The sequence below is a fragment of the Schistocerca gregaria genome, chromosome 7, assembly GCF_023897955.1.
Source record: "Schistocerca gregaria isolate iqSchGreg1 chromosome 7, iqSchGreg1.2, whole genome shotgun sequence".
Lineage (NCBI taxonomy): Eukaryota > Metazoa > Arthropoda > Insecta > Orthoptera > Acrididae > Schistocerca > Schistocerca gregaria.
The window spans coordinates 268,562,549-268,571,111 of NC_064926.1; the positions used below are offsets into that span (position 1 = coordinate 268,562,549).

The following is an 8,563-nucleotide window of genomic DNA, read 5'->3' on the forward strand; positions in this document are numbered from 1 at the left end:
CGACAAATCTCCCACACGGGCAAACTAATTACTACGAGCCAGTCTTCTAGCCAGGTTTCGGACAATTCCATGTGACCTCCTCTGGACTTAATGTCTGGTCGCATTTTCGAAGCGTCATGTTCTGTCCTGTCCGTCATATCTTGATCTTTGCTATAAGTAATTCTTGTCTCTTCACACACAATGAAGCTTTGTGGAGGTGGGGCCTCCCTCACTCACCACTCCTGCAGCATTGGATTGGCAGAGGGCTCTACCCTCCCTTACCTGTGTGAAACTCTAGCTTCCAGCAGGAACATCCTTATGACCCTAGCGGTTCCACCTTGTGATTCTTTCCGTTTATCTGCAATATAAAAGCGCTGAGGCTGCCCTGCCATATTTATAACATTTCTTCATTGTGCCAAAAGGAAAAGATGTAGAGTTAGTCAGAATTCTAATAATTGCTGTCTTTTATTACTACTTACAGTTTTCATACACTGCTAGTGCAGTGATATGATTTGATTTACTAGTGGGGTACGTGTATTGGATTATTAAACAGTTTATTTGACAGTTCCTGGAAAAAGCAGACACATACGAGAATATATATATATATATATATATATATATATATATATATATATATATATATATATGTGTGTGTGTGTGTGTGTGTGTGTGTGCGGTGCGTGCGTGCGTGTATGTCTTACCTAATGATCCAGCATGCCTGGAAACCGAGAGGTCTAGAGAAGACTGTCTCACAGACAAACAGCATAGTTTTCGGTTTTAATTTTGACCTTCCCTTCACCTCTCACTGAAGTGAGGATTCACCTGAAACAATGGGTTGTTTGAATTCCACATGAAAATGTAGGACCACTTTTCTGGTAGGATAAATATGGTGGGCTGGAGAGATGCAAGATTGCGAAGAATTGCACCGAGCCATTGTTACACACACAGTTATTATTATTGCTTATACAGGTACTTAATTTTGTGCCGATTCTCCACAGTGTGAGTCCTACTCACACTTTTCCTGTTTTCATGGATGACACAACGTGCGACCATGTTAAACTGAGTTGGTGGATAAGTTCTTGGAGTGAGAGTATATTCGGCAAATGGACTGGCCTCTCCCTTCTCCAGACTTACATCGCATGGAGCACTTGTGGGATATGCTGGGGATAAGTATTACAGGAAGTCCACATGCTCCATTCAGCAGTTGTCAGCCTCGCTGGTGGGGAATTGAGCACTCTCCCACAAGAATTCTGTACCAATCTAGTGACCAGCATGGGAGTATGTTCCATAACATGCATTTCTGTCTCAGGTCATCACACAACGTGTTAAGAACCACGTCGCACCTTTCTTAATATGGTGGAGACCGTCGCGAATAGTGTAATTATTGGCTCTGAATAAATGTGTTATTTCTGATCGTATCACTGTGTATACATTATGTAGTATACTGACGTAGTTCTTTACAAGTGTGGTTGAAGTTCCATCCAGTTGCTTCATTTGGCATTGATACATCAAGGAACGTTATTTTGCAGACGAGTGTGCTTCTGAAATATTCATTACGATAAGAATTTTATATAAAAAAAATGGTTCAAATGGCTCTGCGCACTATGGGACATAACATCTGAGGTCATCAGTCCCCTAGAACTTAGAACTGCTTAAACCTAACTAACCTAACATCACACACACCCATGCACCAGGATTCGAACCTGCGACCGTAGCGGTCGTGCAGTTCCAGACTGTAGCACCTAGAACCGCTCGGCCACCAACGCCGGCTATTTATAATTTACTAACTGATAACAGTTTCTGTCTCAGTTTGTATATCACTGTTTAAGACTGATATATCTCAGAATTTTTATCTGATTGATCACTGTTTTGTTAGATCATGTTAGTTATTTAAGTGGATTTTCACTGACTTACGGTAGACAACATGCGATGTGCTAAAACGTAAAATCTTTTAGTATCTCTCCTTTCCTTGCTTCATTAACAAAGTTAGACGTTAACAACGTGTCGAAAATATCCAATTCAGCCATTAGACATAACGATTATCTTTGTAAAGGCGGAACTCATTACCTTCGGCAGTAAATTCTGCTGAACAGAGCACAGAAATGGAGCTTTCAAAACTGCTATACTCCAAAGGAAGTAATAGTTCTGTAGTTTGGTTCGAGTCATGATATACAGGGATCCACTCGAGCATTTCAGGTGCTGCTTGCAATAAGATAAAGATCAAGTCGCTACTGAGACCGTGTTCTGACAATCGAAAAAAAGAGCTCGATATCCTTCGCAGTATGAAGAGAGCCTTCTGAAATAAACTAGTCTTAGTGAAATGTAGTCTCGATTTTATTATTGCGGATAAAACCGTAAGACAGTGTGCCTTTGAGACGAAAGGGCAGAATAAATACTGCATGCAGAAAACTTGGAGCGGCCGCGGGAAATCGAACGCCAGGAGAAAGAGGTAGAATCGGTTCTCCGAGAGAAATTTACAATGCAGCCAGAAGCTATCAAGTGCGAATACAGTGGAGCAGCGGCGTTTTATGGCGCCATCGACCAGGGCGGCAGGTGCGCCATAACTAATTTCCGGTCATCTGGTCGGCCCGCCGGGCACATAAATAGGCGCCGGCGCCGGGACTCAATCTCGGTTCTTGAGCGCAGCGGCCGGCGCGGGGGCAGCGGGGGTGGGAGGGCGAGGGAGGCTGGGGGAGGTGCAGGGGTGGGGACGCCGGCGGCTCGTAAAGTCAGTGGCGGCGGCTGTAAAACGGGGGCGGCGGCTGCGGGGGCGGAGCCGGAGGCGGACGCGGGCCGGCGGATAACCGGCCGATCGGCCGGGACAGGTGCGCCGGAAATTGCTTCGGGAAGCCGCGTCCGGTTCCCCGCGGCGCGGTGCCGAGTGGCTGGCGTACTGCGGACGGCCGCGGCAGCCCTCTGCGGATACAGGCAGGCGGGCGCGCTCCTCACGCTGCGGGCAACTGCCACGCGCACGTGCGACTGCGAACCTGCACCTGGTAATAGGCGGAGGAAATGTCACTTCAGTGTGGGTGGAAGTAGCCGGAGCGTACGGTAACTCGGCGTTGGTGACAGATGGCCGGCTTGGAATTTTAATAGTACACCATTTGTGACAGGTTAAGGAAGAGCCCGATACACTCGTATATATTGTAACAAATAAGCCCTCCGTCACAAATATTTAGTCAAAATTGACCTGATTCCGACGCTACTATGAGCGTCGTCTTCAGAATTAGACTAACTGTACTAAAACATTAGGTATATAGTACATTAATAAAATTAAATTTGGTCCTGATGGTGAGCCGCTAAGGGCTGCAACCCTTGTCCACAGTACGAGCAGCCCTTAGCGGCTCACCATCTGACTAGTGTTCATGACGTCGCCTTTCCGGCCGAGATCTTTTTTAATATGTGACTTGTAAGTACTGCATCGTTTCGAGTCAGTACAAACTTTAATTTTATTAATGTACTATATACCTAATGTTTTAGTAGAGTTAATCTAATTCTGAAGACGACGCTCATAGTGGCGTCGGAACCTGGTCAATTTTTACTTAATATTTGTGACCGAGGGCTTATTTGTTATAATATAATTCTGACACGGTCACTGAACCTTAGCAGCTATGTTCAAAGTTTTACACTCGTATACGTTTTTATCTTTCGACTTGTCTATTAACTTGTACATGATTACTCTGCAATTCACAAGTAAGTGCCAGCTAGAGGTTTCTTCGAACCACCTTTATACTATTTCTTCACTGTTCCACTAACAGCGCGTGGGAAAACTGAATACTTAAATGTCCCTCTACGAGTTCTGATTTCTCTTATTTCATTACAATAATCACTTCTCCCTGTATATGTTGGTGACAATAAAATATTTTCGTCTTTAGAGGAGAATGTTGGTGATTGAAATTTCGTAAAAATATCTCGCCAAAATGTAATGGCAATAGTATACAATTTTTAAGTAGACCGTTTTCAGTTTTGCTTAATATTTTGAGCATTTTGTTTGCCTTGAATTAAATTATCAGTGTTTGTGCAGTTTGTAAATTCTAACTATAATATACAGGTGACTATTATTTCTTAGTTTTGTGTTCTGTTAACTCAGTATTTGTCATTCTAAAAGAACACATTCGATATGCAATGAAGGTTGAATAATTGTGTGTACTGTACAATTACCCAATTTAACAGGCTTTAAAATAACTATGAATTTAAATAAAGGAGCAGTAGTTTCTGAAACTCATCAAAAAATCGCATCCTTGTATTAGAGGGACAAAGTTTGGAAAAGCACTGGACATCGACAAACTTAAATAATTGAATAACTTTCCACAAGTAATCTCATAATAAATTGTTATATACAATAAACATAACTGTCAAAACAAAATTTAACAAAGGAAGAAACGTGTATTGTTAAAATATTATAAATAGAATGGCAGTTGTGATAGTGTGGTTCATAACTACCACAGGCTCCGTAACGTTTTTTTATTCTCGTACGTCGGTTTTTTTTGGTTCACAGTCTTTTCCACGTGTTAAGTGTTTTTTAGGTTTATTAAGCATTGATCAGTTCCTCAGTGCTGTGACAAGTTAATGTGATAAAAACGTCGAGTCAAGTGAAGAGAAGTATTTTTATTTGCGTCTTTACTCATTCCAGGATTGAAAATCATTCTCTAAACGAGCCAAATGCAATTTACGGTTATATGCTGCTGCTCCATAAGTAATATTAATAGCAGTATGAACTATATTAATAAGCAGTAAGTTTTCCGGAAAATGCTCAGATGTACTATGAAAATGTGATTGAAGCGGATTTTCTCATTAAGTTATAGTGCAACCTCCTTGAACAATAGTAAGAAATTGGAGAATGCTTTGACTAAACTTCCTCCTGGTGTAACGAATGACAGGCTTCTTTAAATATGGAAATGTAATATAATTACTACAACAAATAGAAGAGACGTATAGTACCAGATTCTAGAGGCAATCACACTGTGTGAGTGTTTAGGGATAATGAAATGAAATGAGCGCCGTATTGCATGTCCTTTTTTGTTGACGCCATTTCGGCGTCGGTAAATAATGATGAAAATGATGGATACACAACACCCAGTCCCCTGCCGGGAATCGAACCCGGGCCTCCTGCGTGATAAGCGGAAGCGCTACCACTACGCTACGGAGGCGGACTTACAGATAAAGCTAATAAAGGATCAAACGTTGCTATCAGTCATAGGGTAAGACAAAGAAATACAAACCTTTTTTCGAATCATAATACAGTGTAAAACGGAGATAAAATAGGGGAAAAATGAATCAAAGAGATACATATCTTCTGCTCTAGCATGAGCATATCGGAAATTTGCAAAAAATCATATTTTCAGCAAAATAATTCTCTATATGACTTACCTTGTCACAGTGGAAATGTGATTAACGCTTTATCATTCAGGCCGGAAAATAATTACAAAGAAGAATGATTTAAACCGGTCAAGGTCCTACAATAACTCAACAGCTGTCAACTTTAACAAAATACCGAGAAAATCCGATGATGAACCTCGTACATATGATCTCTCGCTTTGGTCAAAAAAGCCAGTCCTCTCCCCCCTCTCCCTCTCCCAACCCTCTCAGCCCACCTATGATCTCTCCAGAGTCGGTGAAAAGCTAAGTGACTCTGAAAAATGTCCAGTGATTGCCATCAAGAGGATTTAGTTTCAGACGTCGAAAATAGAGATATACTAAATAAGGATCAACAAGATCTACTCAATATTTCCATGGCAGTTAAATTGGTAACCTGCCAAGGGAATTTGGCTGTACACGATACTGATCCCTTGTCACTCTGCGGGCTGTTGTCAACGGCAAACAGAACTTTCAGACTGCAATAGAGTGAAGAATGTTGGCTTCGTGAACTCAAATGGGAACCCCTGGAGGTAAGACGAAGTTTTTTTAACGAAACACGATGGAAAAATTCAGAGAACAGGCATTTGCAGAGGGCTGCAGACGGATTATACTGCCTTTAACGTACATTTCGCGTAAGGTCCGATCAGGCAAGATACGAGAAATTAGGGCTGGCACGGAGGCCTACAGAAAGACGTTTTTCCCTCGCTCCATTTGCGAGTGGAACCGGAAAAGAAATTACTATCAGTGACACGTGGTACCCTCTGGCATACACGATACGATATCTTGTGGAGTATATGTAGATGTACATGTAGCTGACAGGATCATGAAATAGATGTATTTCTTTTGAGGTAATACTTGCCATTGTGGTTTTGTATTCAAACAAATAAACAAGATACAAACGGCCATAGATAAAATTGTGAATTATTTAATATAACCTCAAGATAGCTGCCGGTAGATTTATCTGCTACTACTGAACATGTAATAGAATAGACCAGCTTTCTTTGCCCCCACAGAGCATTTGACCGTGGTCATTACTCAAGATGAAACTAGTCGCATTAACAAATCACATTACAGAGCTCGGTTTTAAACGAATTTTGAAGGCAAGAAGGCTACATCGAGACAAGAAAAATATCAGGACATTCGTAAGGCTGCAAGATTTTGTTACATATTACCCACTCGTCTCTTATAGGGTGCCTAGGAAGCTGTTTTCTCGGATAGCTAGGCAACATACAACCACATCACATTAATGGAGTTTATTACAGTAATTTAAATGACAATACTTAACTTGCGTATGTACAACGTTGTTTGCAAGCTTCTAGCGACATGCAAATAATCAATGTCCTTCGCTATATACAATGTCCGTGCAAGTAATCGATATGGATCACAAGTCACGGCTCTTCTAGTGCTGCTCTAGTAGTGCGGCCTTTCTAGTGCACTCTTCTAGTGCGGCCGAGGCTAGGCGGCGGATTTCTTTTGTTCTCTTCGTGGAGAGGCCGCTCCTGTCGTGGTGGCGTCCACGCCAGCGTGCTATTGGCTGACGTCGCCTCACAGCCGTCTCTGCTGTATCGTTCTCGATCTTCGTGCCGGTGCTTGTCGTTACGCCGGATCAAATTTTGCTAACACACAAGAATAATTCTTACGACACATATTTCACATATATTTAATATTTCTTATGGCAACGCGTTTTAGCTGGGGTAATCGAATTATTAACTATTTATTTATTGTTATTGGATAGCCTCATACTAAAATTTCTATAGAGTTGCATGCTTGGGAAATCGAGGGCCTCCACGGTTTTCCAAAGAGACAAGGGCCAAGGGAGATAGTACTAGAGATAGGGCAGTTTTTATGTCTCTTAAAAGAATAGGACGGTGGGAGTGTTTTTGTTGAAGTTTGCCACCCTGACAAGAGCCCAGCGGAAAAGGCTACTCGCACTGGACCGTGTCTCTGCTAAAAAAAAAAGAGTTGGTGTTGACGTGATGGCTGAAAGCTTAAGATCTCAGAGACAACATGTTACAAAAGTCGCCACCAACCTTCCCAGCACGAAGCAATGTGCAAGGTATGCCTTCCGCGGTTGTGAGTTGACGGCCACAGAAATACTCACGCAAGATGCCAAGCCGTATTCCTTCCACAAGGCAGAGAAACAAATCTAATTGGCTGAACTTGCAGTCGTAGGAGGATATGGAATGTTCTAGAATATTTTAACGAACTCCGTATGAATTGAAGGAAGGTTTCTGACAGCTTCATGACCTGTAGAGGGAGGGGCATTCCGTTTGACATGGGCGCTATGATTAGCCTCATGGGGAGTGCGTACAAACGATGCGAGGTTTGCTCTAAACCTGGACACAGAGTGTCCAGGAATCCTCTGGCGGGTGTCGATAGGCCACACATCATAGCAGAGCGTTTTGAGACGTTATTGTCAAGGTGCCAGTGAACAGTCTATCAAATTTCATAAAATGCTGCTTTCGCCAGTAGGAGCCGAATTATTCGTTTCTCTGTGAGCAGAAGAAACATCTGTTCTTCTTTACGGAGACTAAGGCAATTTGATGTGCTTCTTTATGACCACACGCTTGAGTCAAGTTTCTGCTCGTGGCTCATGAGCAAGCAGAAATCTTGATTCACATCAGGCATTGTACTGAAGTAGCTTTCGACCCTTGGAGTTTGTGGACTGTATCTTATACGTGGTCAGAATTTCCAGCTACATAACGTACTTCGTCTGCACGACGGCCGGTACCACTGAGCAGATCGGTGGTGAAAATTTGCTCTTCCCAGGACTTGTTTGTTGTAAAGAATATCTTCACAGAACTCAGTTACTCTACTTTTCCTAGTATTAGATTCCAAGTACCAGTCTTGTGTAAGTTAGAATATTTTCACAGCCTGGAGACTTATTCACATGTTTTTCCCAGTTGTAAGATGTCAGTAGCAGGGCTAATTTAATGCACTTCTTAGGCGTGTGCATTCCATTGCAAACACAACATTGACAACTGTTACAAATACATGCACCGTATGTACAAGTGCACCCAGAGTAGCACTGGACTTTCATTCGCCCAAAAATACAGATCGAGGCTCAGTAATACCCAGAAATTAACTGGATGGATTGTGATGTGATTTATCGTCTCCCACATTGTGGAAAGAAATTAGTGATGATGGGATTAAGTCGCATATTCAGTGTGTCTCAGTCCCTAATTGGGATAGGGTAACCTACAAGTTTCCCATTTCACACACATAC

At 42.2% G+C, this 8,563-nt stretch overlaps 1 non-coding gene across 1 annotated transcript; it reads right to left on the reverse strand.

Annotated features, from left to right (window-relative positions):
- Nucleotides 1–5,057: 5,057 nt before the first annotated feature.
- On the reverse strand, nucleotides 5,058–5,129 carry Trnad-auc (transfer RNA aspartic acid (anticodon AUC)). The gene has a single exon. It is a non-coding gene; the product is annotated as a tRNA-Asp (tRNA).
- Nucleotides 5,130–8,563: the final 3,434 nt, after the last annotated feature.